Source organism: Amblyomma americanum, chromosome 9 (assembly GCF_052857255.1).
Source record: "Amblyomma americanum isolate KBUSLIRL-KWMA chromosome 9, ASM5285725v1, whole genome shotgun sequence".
NCBI lineage: Eukaryota > Metazoa > Arthropoda > Arachnida > Ixodida > Ixodidae > Amblyomma > Amblyomma americanum.
This window is the reverse complement of record NC_135505.1, coordinates 48,752,519-48,775,615: the sequence shown is the minus strand read 5'-3', so window position 1 is coordinate 48,775,615 and position 23,097 is coordinate 48,752,519. Positions and strand designations below refer to the sequence as shown.

General features: G+C 48.7%; 1 long non-coding RNA gene across 4 annotated transcripts in view; it reads right to left on the bottom strand.

Annotated features, from left to right (window-relative positions):
- LOC144104435 (uncharacterized) overlaps positions 1-22,846 on the bottom strand; it is a 70,392-nt gene extending 47,546 nt beyond the window's left edge. Inside the window, exons 1-3 of one of the 4 annotated variants that reach the window (XR_013308527.1) lie at positions 22,372-22,846; positions 21,729-21,787; positions 17,614-17,739 (exon numbers count right to left, since the gene is read on the bottom strand). This is a non-coding gene — a long non-coding RNA (uncharacterized LOC144104435). The remainder of the gene's footprint in view (positions 1-17,613; positions 17,740-21,728; positions 21,788-22,371) is intronic. The other 3 variants (XR_013308528.1, XR_013308530.1, XR_013308529.1) reach the window with 3 other exon arrangements.
- Positions 22,847-23,097: the final 251 nt, after the last annotated feature.

Genomic DNA, 23,097 nt, shown 5'->3' with positions numbered 1-23,097 from the left:
GCAGCTATTGCTGTTTACATTCTCTCAGTCGGATAATGATATTGACAGCAGCGAGTTTTTTGTTTGTTCACTGAAAGTGGCTTTTTGCTAGTCTGTCTGTTGGCAACTACAGGCACGTAACGTTTCAAGTGACGACACCAGCGGCCATCCAGCAATTTTTTTCCTCCTTGCTGGCCGCCGACACCGTTCGCTAACATGCCATCTAGCCGCCCGCCTCATGCATGCTGAAACGCCGAAGTTGCCCTTGACTTGCTTATGTCCATTGTTTTGTTTGGCCTGTGGAAAATATGACACCTTCTGTTGAAAAAAACAAACAAAAGTTTTTGACGCTGCAGGAAATGACTGCAATCATCACCGAAGCTGCAAAAGGCAGAAAAGTCGGACGCTGCGAAGGAATTCAGTATCCCGTGCAGCTCACTTTCTACGATTCTGATATTCCAAAACAGCCTCATGGCAGCACTTCGAAACTTCGGCCGCCCTTATACAGAAATGAAGGATGCGAAGAAGCACCGTGGAGCCGCCGGAGAACAATTTTTTTATTAGAACTGTGGGGACCTGCCCTGCAGCCCCGTGTCTGTTTTCCCGCGAGGCAACGTGCAGCAGCAGTCTCACCCCAAGGATGAACGCATTCCCTTGTCAGTTACATTAACTGGCAAGAGAGGGCGCCAGCGTCGCTGCGCGGGAGACTGCTGAAGCCCGCGCGCGGGAGATGGGGCACTTCCGCTGGGATCGTAGGCGCAGGCGGACGTGTCACTCGCGGCTCCGCTCTTCGCCGGCGGGGATTCAAAACTCCGAGATAGTGGGGAGCGGACGCAGCTTGTCTGCGCTCCGTGGATTTCTCGTCCTGTGCGCGCAAGATCCATTCGCAGTTCCACATTTTTGTACGGATCAGACGTATAACGTCGAGGACTACTCGTGGATACGCTTTGATCCCAAGAAGTGACTTTCTTGGCATTATGCGGGACTTTAAAGCCCAAGCGAAAACGTGGGATCGCTAAGCCTCGCAAGCACTTCGGCACCGGGCCCGGCGTCCGTTGCCGCGTTCGGCCTGACCAGCGAGCAGCTACTCCGCTACGGCTTCGACGATGGATGTGGACCACACCCATGGCTACGACCCCGAGTCTGGAGGATTTGGAAGTGTTCCGAGCAGCAGCAAACAAGGCGAGGGGAACTTTGATAATTCACAGCCAGAACCTGGATGGAAGACGATATACCTCAGGGCAGGACAGCGTGCACAAGGGCACTGGGCTCCGAAGACATACGATGATGACCCGAAGTCACCAGCAGCGGATCCCACGAGCCGCAAAAGGCCCCCGAGACTGCCTGACCTCGACAAGTATGAATTTAAAGTGATTATCAAGCCGAAAGACCGTTTGGACCTAAAAATGTGGGGTGGGAGTGTACACCCACTTAACGTCGCATTCGAAAACGCGTTACGTGGCAAGACGCTACGCGCCAAACCTTACATCAGAGTTATCGAAGAGCAAAACATCATCATCGCGGCAACTTCCCATGTCGAAGACGCCACAGTACTTGCGAAGATCGATCACATCAACCTAGACGGGAAAAAGTACCACCTCAATGCCTACGTGAGAACACCGCAAGACTCATGCAAAGGTGTGGTGCACGGGATTGACCCCAACGCATCAGACAGAGACCTAGAGAAAGACTTTTCCTCAGAAACCCACGAAATATTAGGCGTCCGAAGGCTCGGCAGATCCAACTCAGCGGTAATACTGTTCAGTGGATACAAAGTCCCTTTCTTTGTTACGTACGGGTGGATCGAGCGAAAATGTTTTCTTTAAAGGAAAACTAGACCGTTTTGCGTACTGTGCGGCAGGGAAGGACATAGACCGGACGTCTGCCCCAGCCCAGCTGAATCGAAATGTGACTCGTGCGGCAAGCTGAATCCCGGGGAAGCTCACGATTGCACCCCAACTTGTGCGGCATGCCAGGGGAATCACCACACCTACTCAAGGGAATGCAAAGCAAAGTTTCTGGATCCCATCAATAAGCCTAGGAAACATCAACATTTCGATGATCAGGAAGAGAAACTGACAACCAGTGGCACCAGCAAGAGCTACGCGGCAGCTGTACGCACCAGCCGAAAAGAGCAGTTCGACAAGAAGGAATCCAGAAGAGCGGCCTCCAATTCTACGTCCAGGTCCAGGTCAAGATCTAAGTCTAGTCAACGTCGCAACTCGTCAGGCCGATCCGGAAAGGAAGAGTCAAGACATCATAAAGAGCAGGGGACCACCAGGTCGGTCTCCTTTGTACCTGAGGCGGATCCACCGGCACAGGAGACGCCACGCACCCGAGAACGCGGACCGTCTTCTGAGAAGCAAGAAGACTCAAGACACATCGTAAAGGTGGGCTATGCTGGGTTGCCTCCATCCCCCCCCCCCGGAAACGCGATATCTAAGGAGTTTAACGACCTGAAAGCAGAAATTATTCAGCTAAAAAAACAGAACGAGGCGTTGCGAGCTGAACTTAAATTGGTCAGGCTGCAGTCACAAACAACTCACGACAAAACACCCGAAGCCCGGCCAAACTCACAGTCAGTTTATGAGCGCGTCATTGCAGAGCTGAGGGCTGACAGAGAGGAGCAGAATAAAAAGTTCCTACAAGTTATTCAGATGGTCAAAAACGAGCTCGCAAACGAGTCCGCCAACACTAGGAAATACATAAACTCTGCCATTGCCACAGTCCGAGACAAATTCAAATCGAAACTCAACGAGTGCAACTTCAGAAATAGGAAATCCAAATATGCCGACAGGCACCCCCTTCCAGAAGAGGACGAATAAGGATCATGGCACATAGGGGACAGGAAACAATTATTTGGCAATGGAATTGTCGGGGATTTAAAAAGAAAAAAGCAAACCTTCAATTTTTCATCGACACGTCGGAGGCGCCACCTGCTGTAATAGTACTTCAAGAAGCAAATACGGTCATCAGCATGAAGGGGTACAAAACTTTCCAAGACGAGCATAGCCTAGGAATACTTGTTCACAAGGAGTTTACCGCAACGCTGCAAGAACCGCTAACCAAAAATATCGAACATGCTTACATTGAAATTCTTCCCAAACACAGGGGAAAACGCAGCTTGCACATACTGAACGTGTACAGTCGCCCCAGGGACTCAAGTCGTCAGATAGCCACGCTATTTAATAATTTTATCAAGAGGGCAGGTAAGGACCTCCTCGTCATAGCCGGTGATTTCAATGCGCCCCACCAAGCATGGGGATATCACTTTAACAGCCCGAAAGGCACGAGGATCCTTGAGATCGCTAACAGAGAAGGGCTCACAATCTTAACGGATCCCCTGCATCCCACCAGAGCGGGTAATAGCGTCAGCAGAGACACCTGTCCCGATCTCACGCTTGTGAAAAACTGCCTGCAGTCCACCTGGTCTAACACTGGCGAGTCCCTGGGCAGTGATCACTTCATCATATCCTGCACTGTTCAGGGAGTTAAATGTCGGAAACCATTTGGCAAGGCTAAGATTGTGAACTGGGACAAGTGGAGAGAGGAACTCGCACGTCTCCCAGACGAAGATATCACAGATATTGAGGCATGGACAGCGCTGCAGATGAAAACCGTCGCCAGGCATTCTGCGACAGTGAACACCACGGAGGAAACTCCGGCAGTTGACCCGCACCTGTTACACCTGTGGGAAGCCAGGAGATCTCTGACAAGGAGGTGGAAAAGGCAAAAGTTAAATCGCAAGCTGAAGACCAAGATTGCAGAACTCACCAAAGAAGCGGATGACTACGCACATAACCTCGCTAACCAAAACTGGCTCAAGCTGTGTGATGAGCTCAACGGTAAAATGGGCACGGCTAAAGCATGGGGACTCCTCAGATCCCTTATCGAGCCGAACTCAAACCGGAAAGAGCAAACAGACACGCTCTGTAACGCCTTGCACAGCTATAAAGGGGACAACGAAGCCCTCATTGCAGAACTTGCACGGAAATTCCTCGATCTGGGATCCTCGTACCCTCTCCCTGCGTACACCGGTGCACCCAATGAAGAGATGGACCAAGACGTAACGGTTGAGGAACTGAGGGCGGAGCTTGACGTCATGCGCAAGAACACCGCTCCTGGACCGGACCAGATAAACACCAAGATGCTCTTTAATATGGATGACATCTCTTTAAGAAAATTAGTGAAATACTTCAACACGCAGTGCTGGCACAAGGGCCAGATCCCCGACTCCTGGAAATTGGCTTTAGTGCGATTTATTCCCAAGCCCAATAAGCCATGCGATATTGATCATTTACGACCGATCTCCCTGACGTCATGTCTGGGTAAACTGTTCGAGAGGGTCGTGAACGCCCGACTGAAGCGACTCCTGAGGAAGACTGATATCCTCCCTGACACGCTGTACGGGTTTAGAGAAAAGCTGTCGACACAGGATATTCTCCTCCGTATCAGAGAGGATATTCTGGACAACCCCGGTAGATGTCAGGTCAAGGCCATCCTTGCGCTCGATTTAAAAGGGGCATTTGACAATGTCAACCACCAGGGAATACTGGATGAGCTTAACAGCGTCAACTGTGGTGACCGCACATATAATTACGTGAGGGACTTTCTCTCCAATAGAAAAGCGTCAATAAGTATTGGTGATCGGACCTCCTCTCCGTTCAATCTAGGTTCCAAGGGCACTCCGCAGGGAGCGGTCTTGTCTCCACTTCTCTTCAACCTGGCCATGCGTGGGCTACCAGAGAAGCTAGACCGCATCCAAGGCATTGAGCACGCTATATACGCCGACGACATTACGATCTGGTGTTGCAGCGGTAATGAAGGGGAAATTCAAGGCCGGCTTCAGGAAGCAGCGAATGTCGTGTGCCAGCATGCGGCGAGGTATGGGTTAACGTGCTCTCCCGAGAAATCAGAGTTACTCCTGATCGACCGTGGCAAGAGGCAGAATACGGGGCTTTTGCCGTCCACTCCCTCTGTCGCCATTAAAGTCCAGGGTATGAGCATTCCGATCAAGAAAGAGATCAAGATCCTGGGAGCCATCATACCCAGCGGCAACACTAACACCACTACAATCAGACAGCTCCAAGCCTATTCCGAACAAGTCTCTAGAATGCTACGCCGGGTAATCAAGAAAAAAAATGGGCTAAGAGAGAAGGAGGCCCTAAGATTAGTTCAGGCTTTCATTCTCTCTAAACTAACATACGCCACCCCGTACTTACGGCTTAGCAAAAAGGAAAAAGACCAACTAGATGTTATTATTCGAAAGGCAGTTAAGACGGCGCTGGGACTCCCTTTATGCACATCCACTAAGCGCTTACTACAGCTGGGGATCCATAACACCATCGACGAACTAATAGAGGCCCACCGTGTAAATCAAATTGTCAGGCTCTCAACATCTAAGCCTGGCAGGAAAATATTACAGAAGCTGAGAATCAGTCCACCCCGGGAAGTCGCTGACAAGATCGACATGCCCATGCAGATGAGATCGCACATTACGACTCACCCCATACCAAAACGCATGGATGAGGAATATAACAGAGGACGGAGACTAGCCAGAGCTAGACACCTCTCTAAGCGCTGGGATGGAAACAAGGACACGATCTACGTCGATGCGGCTGCACCCGTTAACGGAGTCGCGGCAATTGCAGCAGTTTCACCCCGGGGAGATATCATTGCAAGCAGCCTTATCCAAGCGGTGGATACCACATCGGCTGAAGAAGCAGCTATCGCACTAGCGATATCAAAGAACAGCGAGGCAACGGTTATGTCCGACTCACAAGCAGCGGTACGCAATTACCTCAGAGGCCGCGCTGGCGCTCCGTGTTGGGAAATTTTGGAAAGGTCTAATCCTTCCAACATCCAGATCTTCTGGACGCCAGGGCACCTCTCAACGACGGGCAATGAGGCGGCCAACACAGCTGCTCGAGCTCTCCTCCTCCGAGCATTTGGCACGCAGCCTCTCTCTGACATAGTTGACAACCCCTCACCCTTACTAAACTACGCATAAATTACGAAGTACTATAAGATCACAAGAAGGGAATATCCTCTTCCTCACAAAACCCTAAGTAAATGTGAAGAGCACATAATCAGGCGACTACAAACTAATACTCTGCCCAATCCTTACCTAATGAGTAAATGGTACCCAGAAACCTACAATTCGTCCTGCCCCTTCTGTGGAGCAGTTGGCACACTCTTTCATGCGGTTTGGGAATGTCAAGAAAACCCAGACTTGGACAGCAATCCCGATCCGACTCATGAGCGCTGGGAGGCAACCCTTCATAGCCACAGCCCACTCGACCAGAAATTGCTGGTTGAGAGGGGCCGGATTATGATGGCGACCAATGGGTTCTCGTACTGAACCCACCCAGTTTTTGTGCTCTGAATAAATGTTTTTCCTCCTCCTCCTCGCCGGCGGGGCAAGGAAGCGACAGGGAGACAGGCCCCCGTACTCGTCCCGTGCGGCCTTCGGAGTATTCCTTGCCCTAGTGTGGGCGAACATTCGGTCGGAACCTTGCTGGTGAGTCGTACGACCTCAATTCATTAGCGTACCTTGTTGCTAGCTGGCATTATTGTTTCTATACCAATAAATGCCTGTTTGTGTCAGCCAATGTGTTGTTCCTTTGTTCCCTCAGAGTGAGGCCCGCCATGGTTGGCGTGCGCTCAGTAGTGTACGCGATCACGGGGTGGGGTCCGGGCGGCTTTGAACTGTGTCAGCCGCGATTGAGTGGGGAGAACATACTAGGTCTCCTCGATTTGGCTACACTTTCTACACTAGTGTAGGGAGTGCTACACTCGCGTACTCGATTTGTTAGTGTAGCCAGCGCCACCTGCACTTCGGCACTCGATTTGGCCAAGCGCTACACGAGTTCGTCTACACTTCTACACTACGAGTTCGGCGAGTGCAGTTCGTGTAAAGCCATGGCCGTAGCAGACGTTTCCGCAGCCATGCTCGTCTTGATCGACGGCGTCGAGACACGGGCATACGCCGTGCTTGACGAGCACGGCACGCACATGGAAAACGATGATAGATTCCTTTATGAAACGGAAGGTGAGTACTGTTATTGGTTAAGCACGTGGGCTATGTTGCCGTTTGTGACGTGCTGCAAGTTATTTTACTTTCCTAGGCGGCCTTCGCATCAGTGTGCTACGTGTGGAAGAACCTATTCACAATACACCTCCACCGACGGTACCGGCTGTCATTGAGGATGGCAGTCGGCTCGCGCCGTCGCCTCTTCGGCAGACCACGCCGCCGGCAGTCTGGCAGCCCACGCCGTCGCCAGGGCCGTCGTGTTATTCGCCGCCACCGTCGGGCCACGGCGAACGCGATGCGTGGAACGACAGGAAATCAATGTTCCTGATTACAAAATATAAGGAAGCCAAGGATAACATTGGCAGAAAGGGTGGCTTTAGGTAAGTCGCAGCGTGTGAAATGCCGTAATGACACGTGCTTATGCGCCAGATAGTGCATATTTCTGATTTCTGCAACGCATCATTGGCGCACTTTGTGTCAACCTTTCAGATTTTGTTGCTTAAGTTTAGAGCGCACAGTGTTTTCTCAGCCGTAAGCTATGGCTCGGCGTACTGGCAATGGATATGTTTACTATCTACTTCTAGAAGCACATCATTCATTGTTTTTCATTGTTCATTGTTATTAAAAGTTACACAAAAGCACACAGGTCCATGGTATAAGCTTGGAACGTGCTGTAACTGATGCTACATCCTTTAAGCTTGGAACATGCTGTATCTGATGCTATCCTTATGCAAAAACTTAACAGTAAGGTACTAACGCTTGGAAAAATCTTTTCTCAAGACAAAAAAAGGCCTTGTGAGAGAAGCTTAGAGACCAAATCAACCGTGAATTTGGCTGCCACCTGACACCACTGCAGGTGGAAAATAAATGGAAAACGATGGAGAGGGCGTACAAGAAATCGAAAGTTAAAAATGGCTCGTCCGGACATTCGCGAGCAGCCTGCTTGTACGTACGGTGAGGACAGCAGACATTTCAGTTGTTTGTTCAAGTAGGTATCCTCAAAAGATGATCTTTGACGTATTTTTTTTTACAGGGAACTCTCCGAGGTGCTAGAAAGAGAGCACCACATCACCCCTGTGGCATTGCTTGCACCAGGAAGAATACACCAGGAAGTTTACAATTAAACACTTCATTTTTTCTCGGATGAAATATTTTAATATTGTGCCATCTTATTATGTTCACATAATGTTAACTGGCATGGTTTAGTTGTGGCTCTAATTTGCTTTCGCATGCTTGCATGCATATGTGTCTGTCGTGGAGGCCTGTACAGAGAAATCACCTTGACTAATTAATGAATGCTTAATATTCTACAATTCACATAAATAATACCTTCTTGGATCTGCAATTAAGTTTTCACTTCTTTTTGTAGTGACCTCTCTGGCTCCTAAATACGCTATGTGTGCTGCTCTGCTTGCAGGAATGGCGAGAAACCAAGCTACCCAAAAGCAAATTTCTCTGCCACTCCTTTTGCATAGTTATAGCATGGAACGAACAATTTTGTTATGTTTAAATTAATGAAACTTTATTAATTAAAGTAATAGGGAAGAAGAGAACATGTTGCCCACCAATGGGCCTGATGATGAAGAGGACGAGCCCCCTAAGCCCTCCCGCAGCACCGAAGCAACACCAGCTAGGCGACATAGCCGGGAGGATAAAACCGCACTTGGCGGCCTCATAAAGGTGCTGCAAAAAGCGATGGCCGAGAAGAAGAAGCAGCGTGAGGAGAAAATGCATCTTCTTGAGCGCCTAATGAAAGCCGCTGAGGCGAAAAATAAATGAACATCGAGTTCAAGTTCGCACTGCTCCTATGTGCATTCTTTTTCGGTCAGCACTGGTGCTGGGCTATTAGCTTCCTTCGGCTTTCACAATGTCCTGCATTTGCGTCACTCTCGCTGGTCTCTTCATTATTACCAACATCATCATGAGTAGGCAGGTCTCCAAGGTCTGCAATGAAGACACTCTCAGAATTACACATGTTATGAAGTACACACGACAACACTGCATGATTGTCTTTGCGTCGACAAGGTATAATCGTCTGAAACGTTGCTTCAGAAGCCCGAAGGCGTTCTCAATGGCAACTCTCTGTTGGCTGTGAAACTTGTTGAATCTTTTCTTCCATGCTGGAAAGCTTGAGCCATTGTCCTTGTATGGCGTTAAAAGCCAAGGCAGAAGGGGATATGCGGAATCTCCGAGTATATAAGAGTCGCCATTTTTGGCCGCAGCTTCCTCAAAAAATGTGCTTTCCCGCAAAACTTGAGAATTGTGTGCTGAACCAGGGAATCCAATAAATACATCCAGAAACTTGTTTTGGTCGTTGCATACACATTGAAGTACTATCGAAAGAAATTTCTTCCTATTGATGTAAGATGCAGTTGATTCCTCAGGCTTCAGAATTTCGACATGACAGCCATCGATACATCCGACGGTATTGCGGGGACCTTTCTCCCTGCTTTTCGACAGTAAGGCCGTTTTACTGCGGGCTATGTCAGCAGCGCTTGGCCAGCATATTACCTCATCGCTGATTGAGTGCATAAAATTTAGCCCCCTTTGTGTGCACAGCACAACCGACGACTCGGATACGTCGAATCTATCAGCAACTGAATACATACTTGTTTGAGCTCCAATGTAGCACAATGTAATCAAGCAACTTTTCTCTGCTGTGATCTGAGGACGACCCGAAACACATTTTGGATAATACGGTGATAGTTGAAACCACTTGCACAAGTCCTCAAAGGTTTCACGCGAAAGACTAAGCAGTTTCTTAAATTCAAAGTCGAAGTACTTTGTTGTCACCAGTTCGAAGTAGCCGTTCACTCGATGACGCTCAACCCTCGCCACTTTGCACAAGGCAACATAAAGGATGGTGTTAAATTCGTCATCACTGTCCGAGTCAACGAGCTCCATTGCCGCTGCCACCAGATGCTCCATTTTCCACACCGCACAGGTTTACCACCACAAACAAAACGCTGCGCACCTTTCAAATGCGTGGAGGAATGGCCGCAGCCGCCGCAGCAGACGAAGGCTTACACACTCCTGCACTTTCACACTCGATTTGGCCGCTACACTGAGAGTGCTAGTGTCTAGCTACACTTACACTTTCAGAACTAGCGCTACACTTGCACGGAACTTTTGTGAACCAGTGTAAAAAGTGTAGCCAAATCGAGGAGACCTCCTGATCTCCCCAAATTCAACCCCACATCGGGCGCCCAACGTGGGGCCCGCTCTTGGAACATTGGACGACTGTCAGTTCAATTCGAGGAACGCTCTTTGTCTGGACTTGACAAGTGCTAGGCCTAGAGTGAATTTTGATCGCTAGGACCTGCGGCATGCTTTCTTGAGTGCGAGGTGTATTGCGCTGCAGCATGTTTTAACTTTTCGACATGCTGAGCACATTTTTAATTAAGATTTCCCTGGAGTTTCTTCATGACAATCACTTCGTCTGCATCGAGGCAGCGCGAGGCCTAGCGCCCGCGGAGTTGCCGAGCCCGAAGCGAGTGTGTACGGAAGCCACGTAGGTGGTCCGAGTTTCTGTATATATTTTCTCTACTGTCTCTTTTTCGACTCTGGGAGTCGCGGCTCCGGGAGCCGGGTGGCCTGGGGCCACGGGTGCCGCTACGAGCTCGCTGGTATTGCCGCTCGGCACCGGGCGCTCCGACACCGTCCGATACGGTGGGCGCCGACCGCTCAGAAGCTGCTTTGTGCAGTGAGCGGGGCAAGACCAACCCACAAAGCTGGTGTCTCCTCGCGGCTGTGCGCACGTAACCCGTTTCGGGTCTTTGTTGTGTTCACGGTCGTTGTAGTAGTGGTAGTTAGGCCTACTGCTTTTCGGAGCTGCCTGCACCACATCAGAAGAGGCACGACCACCGGACCGCGGTGTTGAGAGGAGGTGCACTTTGCTACCCGCCCGTTTTTTTTTTTAGCCACGCGCGAACTGAGCAGTCTTGTTCAACTCAAGAAAGAGCTTTGTTCACTCGAACTTTGCGTTTGCACAGCCGCCGACACGTTTTGCTAGCGAGTTAGGCATTGTGCCACGAGGCCCTTGCGGATGCCGTTTCCCCTCCCGTGACCTACGTTGAAGGCCTACCGAGAGCGTTTCGGCAATTTTGCAGATCCGGTGGAGCCACCCAGGCTTGCTATCCAGTACACATCGTCTCGCTGCCACCTGCTGCGACGGTGCGGCCTGTATCCTGTTCGCCACATCCATCCGGGGCGGCTGTAGCGAGACCAGTCAGCAGTCACCTCCGGCTGCTGCTGCCCTGGCGACTACTACAGAATCCTGGCCTGAAGTTTTCCCACCGGCCTTCTATTCGCGGGCGTGCAGACACGGTAGTCCACGGGCCATGTGAGTCGTCCCAGCGAAGACCTTCACGCCGCCTTCGGAACACCGCGGATAACTGTGTGGACGCGGTCGGCGTGACCTCCGCTGCAAGACATGCCTCAAGGACATGAAGACCAGGAGACTCCTCCATAGCATGTACTTTCAGGCGCGTGGGTCTATTTAAGGTTGGGGGGATGTGGGGACCTGCCCTGCAGCCCCTTGTGTTTGCTTTCCCGCGAGGCACCGTGCAGCAGCAGTCTCACCCCGAGGATGAACACATTCCCTTGTCAGTTACAATAACTGGCAAGAGAGGGCGCCAGCGTCGCTGCGCGGGAGACTGCTGAAGCCTGCGCGCGGGAGATGGGGCGCTTTGGCTGGGATCGTCGGCGCGGGCGGACGTGTCGCTCGTGGCTCCGCTCTTCGCCGGCAGGGCGAGGAAGCGACAGGGAGACAGGCTCCCGTACTCGTCCCATCCGGCCTTCGGAGTATTCCTTGCCCTAGCGTGGGCAAACATTCGCTCGGAACCTTGCTGGTGAGTCGGACGACCTCGATTCATTAGCGTACCTTGTTGCTAGCTGGCGTTATTGTTTCTATAGCAATAAATGCCTGTTTGTGTCAGCCAATGTCGTTCCTTTGTTTCCTCAGAGCGAGGCCCGCGGTGGTTGGCGTGCGCTCGGTAGCGTACGCAATCACGGGGTGGGGTCCGGGCGGCTTTGAACCGTGTCAGCCGCGATTGAGTGGGGAGAACGTACTGATCTCCCCAATTCAACCCCACAGAACCTACAAAAAGCTAAATCAACGAGGCCGGTTCAGGTACAGTAAAATAGCGCTCGATTTATATGTGCATATATTCAAAAGTATCTTCTTTTGTAGGTTAAGAAAAGAGCTGTGGGAAAAGCTGGCACAGGCTGTAAACAAACAATTTTTCTGCCGGCTGACAGTTCTGCAAGTGCAGAATAAATGGAAGTCGCTCGAGAGAAGTTACCAAGCGAATAAAAGCGAACAACGAGAAGTCTGGGCTTGGGGGCTGTTATATTTCGAGTTTGAAGAGTAAGTTTTCTTTTTTTAGCTTTTCCACAAGCTTCTAAAATTAAACGGCAGCCTAAATGAGAGCATCCGTTGTCTTTTCTTGTGAATTTGATTTTTCTTTTATTTCTTTTACTGGCTTTACAGCTGTGTTCTGCTGTAATAAGCATCAAAAGTTTTATATGCATCTGTGCATCAAGTTTTGATGTTGTAGCCTATGAAGAAATTGCACGTGGTAATCTTTAAACAGAAGACATTCTCATACATTTGGACTTATGAATGGAGCATGTGTAGTACCTACGCTATTTTTTCTTAATTGCTATTGACCTTCCAGAAACCCTAAATTTGTCAGATAGTATCTATCACTTTTCTCATCCGTACTTACTCATAGTCAAATGTGCCGTCATTTTGTATCTAGCAGTGTTTGCTTATGCAGTAAGGTGTTTCACACTAATGAAACTGCTCTTTCATGCTTTCCTTTTCGCATATTTTGATAGATGTGTTGTCAAGGTATAAGACTTCTGCTGTACACCTTCAGAAGGTGCATAATGCACAAACCAGCAAAATTAGCAGCTTCATGTCTTCAAGTGCTGGTGGTTTTTGTTGTGTGCCAAAAGCAGCGGCGTACCGTGCGTGTGTTGGCAACTGTAGACACAAGCTGCATGCGTGCGTATTGACGCTGTGTGTGTGTGTTGTGACGGCAGCATGGCTTCCATGTTGTGTGTCAGTATTGTACCATGTTCTTAGTTGTGCAATAAATGAAGTGCAGACACAACAAATGGCAACGAGGACGGGATCAAGAACGCTCCAAGAACGGCCTGAAGATCACCACATCAAGCGACAGTAACTGGCAGCCGCAAGAAGAGCATTGACAAACACGAAGTGTCAGGCCTAACTCTGCGAGCCCTACGCTGGGCGGGAGAACAATGGCAGCTCAAGCAGTGCTAATCGGTAAGCTCGACAGTTTCGATGACACTGTTGAAAACTGGTCGTCGTATATAGAAAGGGCGGCTTTCACAGAACTGCAACTTTGGGTCATTTTTGGACCAGGCACTGCGGGATAAATTTGTGTGCGGTCTTCGCTACGTGCAAGTCCAGAAGAGATTGCTAACCGCAAAAAAGGTTACGCTAGAGCACGCCCTTGACGAAGCAGTAGCACATGAACTTGCCGTGAAGGACATCGCCGAATTCAAAAGCAGGGAAGAAGTGCCGGCTTCCGTGGCTCATGTCGAGAAGGAAGCACGACGATGTTACAGGTGTGACCGCAAGGGGCATCCACCATCGACGAAATGCAAGTTTCTCACAAGTGTTTGCCACAAGTGCAATAAAGTTGGCCACATAAGTACCGCGTGTAAAAGCAAGTCAAGTGACGCCAATAGAGCACCACACCGGTCAAGCCTTACTTACAAGAATAGGCAGGCTTCAAAAAGTCAAGTGCATGCCATTGAACAAGACAGTGATGCATTTGAACGTCTGGCACATGTCGACGATGGGAACAAAAGCAGTCCGCTCTGGCTGAAGCCACAGATTGAAGGGCACACATTGGAAATGAAGATGGACACTGGATCCAAGTATTCTCTGGTGCCAAGAACCACGTACGAAGCGCATCTCTCTCATCTGCCTCTGGAGGGAACTTCAGTACGGTTCAAGACGCTGACTGGTCAAGCCTTCAGCCCTAACGGTGTGGCAACAGCCAATGTCACGTTTGGGAAGTCAACGCAACGCGTGCAGTTCTTTGTAGTCGACACTCCAGGACCTCCGCTCTTTGGAAGAGACTGGATTAATCGTTTCAACCTTCTCGAGCTGAGCAGTGTATTGAGGATCGACAACCAACTGGGGCCACGTGCAGATCAACTGAACAAGATCCTCGCAGAACACAGGGACGTCTTTGATGATAGCATTGGAAAACTCAAGCACATCAAACTGAAACTGCGTCTTCAAAGTGGTGTGCAACCGAAGTTCTGCAGGCCACGACAAGTGCCCTATGCCTTGAAGGAGAAAGTGAACACTGAGCTTGAACGGTTGGAAGCAGTCAGCATCCTGACAAAACTACCGACAGTGATGTGTGGAGCATTTTTGGAGCTTTGGCCTCGACCAGCACTATGAGCACTGCATCAAGATGGCCACTGCTAGAGTTAGAGGACTACCTGCACTCACCTCTGAGGCCTAGAGCAGAAAATCCGTACCTCTCGTGAAGTACCAGTGGCAAGGAAACCTTTCCACAGTTGGCAAAGGGCGCTCAATTATACACTGAGATACCAGCAACACAGGTGTCTAGTGAAAGGCTATTTTCAGCGTCTGGAAATGTTGTCACGGGAAGGCGGGAGCTCCTGCCTCCACAACATGTGGAGCAGTTGGTGTTTCTGCATAGCAACATGCTGTGAGCATCTCGGACAAAGAGCCAAAGAGAATGCAGGAGTGCCAATAAATATTCTAGACTATTCTAGATTCTTGTACTAGTTGTGCTTTTCTTTCATTCAGTTACCTTGTGAATTCTAGAAACTATGAGTTCCAGTCTAAATATTTTTTTTTACAGCTGTGTTTGCGTTCGCAAACCATTCGCTTCGCTTCGATTCGAAAATATTCTAACAGAATGAATATCCGCTTCGTACTCTCTTCGAACTTGATATTCACTATTTGCACATGCCTAATAAGAGCGCTTGAAATTTCGGGCACATCGCAACTGACTGCTCCATTTTTTGGACCCCGTTCACATGTGCCACCAATATCCAAGCCGACATACAATATGTACAGTGGAATCTCATTCATTCAAACTGCAGGAGAGATCAAAAACTTGATCAAACAAAATGTAATTCAAGCTTAAAGGGAGCCTCTTAACTTGTGATACTGGAATTTTGCGCGAGTCAGCCCATTGCCCACGTGGTTTCGAATTCGCACTGTTCTTGAATGTCTTCTGCCGCACGAACTTGAACAGTAGTCAAAGTTCATGGAACTCATCTGTGCCCAGTCTTTCGTCCTGGGTGCGGAAAGAGGTAGCAACGAAGCATGTGGGAGGCGTACGGCTTCATGTAGACTGCGAGCACGGAAGGAAATGGTGGTGCATTTCAAAGCAAGGTGAGCGTACCTGTGGCAAAACGCACCACAACCCTGTCTCTTCTATTGTAAAACCGCAAACAACTGATTTTCGATGACAGGCAAGATGCCTCTCAATATACGGAAGCCACAGCAGAGTGCATATTACCGGATATGATGCCGATTTTGGCTTTAGTTGCTAGGCCTAATAACGAAGGCCAACGCCGACGGAGTGCTTGCTTCGGCCGTTTCTCAGTTCTTATTGTTTCGCCATCCTAACGTTCTCGTTCCGGACCCATCGTACTGCGGGCGCAGCGCAGTTCTCGCAGCGGCGTATTCGCTCTCCCGTCTAGACTTTGTCCCAATCCATGCATTCATCGGCGACATGCCAAGGGCAGTACACCCAGGCTGAGCTCGTGATAGCGGTCGCCACTTGTCGTCTATGCACATGTCGCGCGGCGAAATTTAGACATTAAGAGCTTTAGAATGTGTGCAATACAAGTGAACCCTTCGTCCGGCATATTGACAAATAAGTTCGTAATATTTTGGTGAATTTGATTTTCCAGACTGCCTGATTTTTCGGTAATTTTCGCTGTCCCTAGAGAGTCCGAAATTTCCCTACTCCAGCCTCTGGATAAGGGGATAATCAAGAGCGTAAAGATGGTGCTTCTTAGGCATCTTGTTCAGCGGCTGCTGATTAACCTTCGAATAAGGCATATAACAGCAATAAATGTCAAACAGGCCGTAGAGATGCTTACCGGGTCGTGGTGGAAAGTCAATCCAACCACCATTAGAAACTGTTGGAGGACGGCAGGTTTACTGCAGACGCCAGCCCATCCATCCGCAAGATCATGAATGCAAAGAAAACGACAATTCCAGGACTACAGGCCCTTGCCAGGTGTTTGCAACACCTTTAGCCTGTATGTGGTCGGTTTTCGTATTTCATGAACCGAAATAAACAAGTTATTATTATTATAAGTTAGGGGTGTGCAAATATTGAAATTTTCAAATACGAATACGAAGAAAAATGGCTTCGAATATCGAATCGAATATCGAATATCTGATGGTCAGCACAAAAATAAACTCAGAAAAAATAAACAAACAAACATTGTTGCTCATATTTTTTTTTCAAACACTGTATGGCCTTTGCAACTGAAATAAACAAAACTAGACTGTCTGAGCACCATATAAAAAAAACATGACGCGCGCAGAAATGTACGCTCCTAAACAGTATCCAACCTGTAATGTGGTCAGGCAAAATGAAATCCATAACATGACAAGACTGGAAACAAAGATAACATGATGGCTAGTAAAACCTCATTAATTCGGAGTTCAAAGAACCGACAGAATTGCCCGGGTTATTCGAAGGTCGATTTATAAAATGCCCTGCGGTTTCCAGGCGACCCCGTCCTGCTGCCATCCTGCTGCAGCTCCCGACGGTTCACCTAGGCCCGTGTCCCGAGCTCCTAGAAACGACCGCCGGTCCTCATGGTGCCAGCTGCCTGACGCTCCTGCTGTCCAAACAGCCCCCTACGCGTCACTCGAAACAGCGGTATCCAGCGTCCCCCGCCGCACTGCTACCCCGCAGCAGTTCACTGCAGTTCCTACCTGCCGCCTGGTAACGACCGACAGCCTTCGTGGCGCCAGTTGCCTGCCGCCTCTGCTGTGGAAAGAGCCCTCTACGTGCCGCCGGAAACGGTGGTACACAGCATTCCCTGCCACGCTGCTACCCAGTAGCAGTTTCCTGCGGTTCCCACCTGCCGCTGCGTGGTCCAGGCAACGTGGTGGCCTCCTGCTGACAGCCCCAGCTGCCGCACAGTCCTCCCTGCACCTCTGGCTAGCCTTGCAGCTGGTCAGAGGCCAAGCTGCTTGCATCCTGCAAGCCCCGGACACGCGCGCATCACTCCCAGCGCGCTGTTGCTCATCCTCCCCTCCCCTGCTGCCTACGCTGCTGCTGTGGCGGGCCTGTTGCCTGTGACTTCTTCTGAGGACCAGCTACCGCCACGCCCCTGGATTACAAGCAGTGCAGAGACGACGATGACAGTTTCCACAAAGACAGTCCACAAAGATGGTTCAGCAGTATTCCGCACACAAAAATATGGTACGTAGATTAGCCATTTCCTGTTTTCTGACACTTGAAGCAAATGGGACACATCTCCCGCTGCCCTATAAGGCGTTAACAAGTCGAGACTGGTCAAGACTTGACCTGCAGCTGCACACTCACCTGATGAGGCCACTGACCGAGGTCGTCTCACCTGAGGTGTGCAGACTGCCCGAGTACTGCCAGACCCGCCTAAATCCCAGCCAGGGAATCGACCGGACTTCTCTGTGGCACAGGATGCCACCAACCCTGGAGAGAAGCACATCTGGCTTAGGACTGACTGTCACTTGAAAAAATATCACTAGGGGGAGGGAGGGTGGGGCAGGGGGGCTGTTTTTAACATCCACTACAGCACAAACAGACTGCAGCTAGTTGGTACAGCACAAAGCGCTTGTGGTGTCTCTTCTTTCTACGTCTGTCATCTTTTGCGCTCTTTTTTTCCAAGATGCCATTAAGCTGTTTGCGAGTCTTCTCCCTCTGATGGTCTCCAATAGGTCAATACAAGACCACAACGTTGCAACTGCCTCCTCTAAGGGGCGAATCAGTAGCCCTTGTCATGCGTGTGCTTGCTGAATGCTCAAACACCAGCTGATGATTGGTGGCTGGAAACAGCACTTGTTTCCTGCACCATGCAGTCAGCATGCTTTGCTCCCCTGGTGCCAGGCAAAAGCATTACTGGTTGAGCAGCGCAAGTAAAGAGTAGAACCCGGATATATCAGGCTTAAAGGGAATCCCGTAACAGTTCATTAAATCGATAATCTGATACACAGAAATGGCAATAGATAAGCTTATCTGTAACCTAGAAGCAAGAATAAATTGCATCCATGCTAATGACACACTTTCTGCAGTGACATGCCTCCTGCTGGCTTGCTGGCAACGCACCGCTCACTAGTCCTTGCTAGGCCTAAGCTGCTTCAAACTGAAGCTCCAGCGGATTGTTCTTTGCAACTAGGTGCTACCTATCCTAGATGTTTAATCTTGCTGCTATTATACTATAACTAGAATAACTAATCATGTGAACTGAAGTACAGCTGGTTTCCGGAACACAGCAGAGAAGCAAACTGGGTGAGGGCCACCGCTAGGTTTTAGTTAGCTTGGTTTTCCTGCATGAGAGCGACATAGCATAGAAAATGAGTGCGAGAAGACAAAGGTCACCTTCATACACACCCCACGTATATTCATATTGTCACACAGCTTCACAGCGCTAGCACTGCTAGCAGCTGCCCAAGGCCTCTCAACAAACACATCTGTGCAGGCAAAAAGTGATTGAAGAGTGCCATTAGGAGCAGCGGCCATTGCAGAGGCACGGTGCACAGTCTGATATATCCAATGACAGGCAAAACAGGAGTTCCAATATGCTGCACAACTCTCATACTTTTAAAAAGGATTTTGAAGGGAATAATATGTGTGCTTGATATGGCCAATATTTCAAAATGTCCAGGTTCGATATATCTGGGCTCAACTGCGGCTGGCTCCTTTTCCATTTTGCATGCAGGCTAACGGGAATGTTTTTTGTTCCTTCAATTCTGCGAAGGTACTCCACTGAGCTGCCCTTTGAAGCAGTGCTTGGGGCACAGCTTTGCACCAAGAAAAATGTCTGAACTATGAAAAATTACACAAAGGAATGCAAAAGCAACACTTCTAAAATGGGCACACAAGGGAAGGGAAAAGAGGTGCTTGTTTGTGACGAGCATAAAAGAACCTCAGCTGGTTGAGCACTGGACATGAAATTAGAAGGCTGTGGTTTCGAATCCCACCAGCAGCATGTGGTTGTTTTTATTCTTTCTAATCAATTATCTTTAAACTAATTATGTTATTATTCTTCCATTGACCGACATCAACAAATTAAAGAAAGTTTGGTACCCCTATGCTCCTTGGCTTCCTTGATGTCTTTCTAACATGGGTTTCCTTTGTAATATGAGGCAGAATGAGAGGAATTTATGCATGGCATATCGTATTAAAATTGATGTAATGCAAATGCCCAATGCACCACTGCAGTCAGACGTTAATGGAAGGTGATATCAGTGCAAGAACAGGAGCACGCATATAATCTCCGCCTTAAGGGCTGGGAGTCCTAAATTTCACAGCTGCGACTTCATTAATAAATTCTTTTTTTTTTTTCAAAGACGAGCTTCCCACCTCAACCACGTCTCTGTTCTTGAACACCAACGGCCTGCTGTACATCTAACTCCCTTTGTAAGACCTTGTGCTCCTGCCACGCTCGACCCCTGTCCCACATGCAGGAACAGCAAACGCTGCGCACATCTTCTAATTCCAGACCAACACTTGAAGTGCTCAGCTTTAACTTCATACAGAAATGCCCTTCCTTTTAGGCTGTAATGCAGACACCACTCTTCACATCCTGACGAGTCATCTTATAGACTTGTTGATAACAGCCCATCGAGCAGTAAATCTCTCAATATCTCGCCATCTTTGTGAAATTTACCCTCCTATCTAGTTATGTGCCTAGACCCTTAGCATCTAATCACGAGGCGAGGTGCATCAACATCCTGGCCTGCCAACTACCAATGCTAACGTAGTATGAGTAGCCGAACAACCCTATAGTCGGATACAAGTAAAAAAAAATGTCTTTTCCCTGTCAAAGAACCCCTTGCAGCAAATGGATTCAGCCAATTCTCACTGCCATGGTAGCATGACAACGCAGGAAGTTGCACAACAATGCAGCAAGGGGCTATCCCCGACAATGCAAAGAGGGAACTATTACCTTTCATCTGCCTCTGCCAGCATTGTAATGCTAGCAGGTTCATGAGAATCAGCTGATGCCATTGGCTCAAACGGGGCCCAATGTGAGGGAAAAGCCGCTTTATTTCTCAACTTGTATCCGACTATAGCCACCCATCACAACTAGTCAAATTTCCACAACCTTCATGATAACCAGTTCCCATCCCCTGAATTGCCTCATCTTTCCAGCTGGCCTGTGCACCCAAAACTAGTCTACAGATTATTGTTCCTTACTTCAAAATTAATGCCTACATAAATTCTGTGCAGCGCATTGATCCAGTGAAATATGTGAAATGAAAAACCCTCCCACCCTAACTCCGCTTCCGTCTCACTTAGTTGTGCTTTCCATAATGCCTACTTCGAGTTTACAATCTTTCTCCTTTAACTCACAGACGACTCTTAGGCCTCCCATACAACTTGAAATAGTAACACGAAGTTTACCTTTTTTAACCGTTGGATGTGTCTTCAACATTTTAATGCATAGTAAACCAAGAACTTTCAAAATGTCACATTTTACAGTACAAACAGAAGCATACTTAACTCAATCCAGATGCCTCTGAGCCAGTTCTACTTATCTCTGCTCGAGTGACAGTTTCATCAATAAAAGCAAATCACAAACATATATTTCAGTTCCTTGTGACAAGCAGCAATTTTATTTTCTGGTGTTTTAATGGTAGCCATTATGCTAGTCAGCATTAAAACTGCGTCCAGCTTAGTTCATGTGCACAAAAGGGATTACACAGAGTGATGAGACCATACACCGAAATAAAGAAGAAAAACGGCAGCACACAACTCACAAGAAAAATTTACATGCAAAATACATGCCGTGACCTTCACCCACATGCTCACAGCCTCCGTGAGCTGGTCTAACTGGTTCTGTTTCTCATTTCCCACAAGAGATTAAAGCATAGAAGCTCTAAAGTAAGTACTCAGTGCGGAGGACAGCTCTGGGTAGCAACCTGCCAGGCGCCTGCAGGAATAATAAAATTTACTTATTGCTTAGGGCTCACGGCTCATGGCCAACACTAGAGTCAGAACACACATATTCAAGGCTACCATGTGAAGCAAATGCGAATAGGTCATTGCGAGTCCTGGTGTTTCTGCGTCTCCTCTGCGAACAATGCCTCATAGTTAAACAGCACAGGGCAGTCAAGCAAAGCATAGCAGGCTTTCCTCTTTACCGCAGTAGGGGAGAGTATCAGGAACACTGGAGGCTGCCTCTCACGCTTCCTTTTTATTGCGTAACTCACAGATGCCCACGCACTGCACATCATTGCTGCCAATTAATTTTATAGAAAATGAAACCTTTCCTGCAAATTTGTGATCATTCTTGCTTTGATTGTTGCTCATGGACATTCTCCTATATTTTCGTGTTGTACTTTTTACTCTTTCACACCCCCCCCCCCCCCCCCCCCCCCCCCCGATGTGATGCCAGACATGGCGCTGTGGATAAATAAATAAATAAGTAACACACATTTACACAAAGGCAGAGCTACCTGAAGAGATGAGTTCTCTTCAGGAGTGGTGCTCGCAAGAGTTTCACAAAGTCGATCATCTGCATAGAAGCAAGAAAGCAAGGCGTGGATCATTCTGCGACAACAAGCAGAAAAACAGATGGTCATCATCGAGCATTTGGGGAGCAAAATTTGTCACTAGCGAAATCATCGTGTAATGGCAACGACATGAAGTGGCCACCCAGTCAATTACCACTATTTTCAAGCATAAAATGCAAATACAGCGAAGCTGGTCAATACTCCTTTATCCTTAGAAACATTTTCATTGTTAAACGAACGCCTACTTTGACCTCCCACGAGCCCCACTTACTTGGGGTAGAGAGGCAAATAAAGACTGATGGTAGCTACTGCATCACAAGATGACCATAACAATTTTTCAGTTCTTGAACATATTGCGTTTTTTTTAATTTAGGTTCAAGCCTCCTGCTATAGGTTTCGAACCTTTGGACAGCCAAGTGAAGCTCAAGCACGTGTGCCACTTAACTACCATGGGTGGAACGCACTAAAGTGTCACCTAGGTGCTGCCCGTTCATCGATAAAACGCACTCGCAGAGGCGATGTTGGCATGACCTTAAAACAAAACAAACTGACCAACAACGCAGCATTCTTTGTGCTCACTACTCACACTGGAACACAGTCGTAGAGAAGGCCTGAAAGGACAAGTCAGCTGCTATGACTGCTGGGACGACGTCCAGTCAGTACTGCAGAGGCTACGTCGAGACGGAACGTCTACGCCAATGTAGCTCCAGGAATGCAGCGTGACACGCATGCCGTTGTTTCCTCCCGCTTGTGCAGTTGTCATTCGGGTGTCGCTATTTTCTTGGCGAGCTTCTCTCCGTACTGCTTCCCAAGGACAGACAGGCCGCTTTTGTTGATGGCGCTGTAGCGAGCGGCACACGTGATTGCCCGCACAGACAAATGCAGCGCGACGCTTACACACGATAATAAACAACAGACCGCACACACACGCTTGCACTCGGCATGCTGACCACGCGAAGTTTTTAGCTCGTGGCTCAAAAGCGCTACATAGTCCAAAGTTCTCCAATAACGCAAAGCAAGCAAGCATAACTTCTCAACTCCCACGCGAAGCCACCGCCAGTACCTTGAATAACTTGAATGGAGAGATGAAGAGTACCACGTGTGCTCGAGCAGCGCCGCCTCGATTAAAGAAATACCGCGGCCGATGAAAATATTTGTCTTCCTTGTTGTTTTAATTATAAATAATCGCATACTACATTTATGACACCTTGGAAACTTGGTGACTTCTTTAGCTCCACACAGGAATTCCACCGAGTGAAAAACAGAAAGGAGGGGAAGACATCATTCTCCCACGTGACTTGGCAGCCAGGCG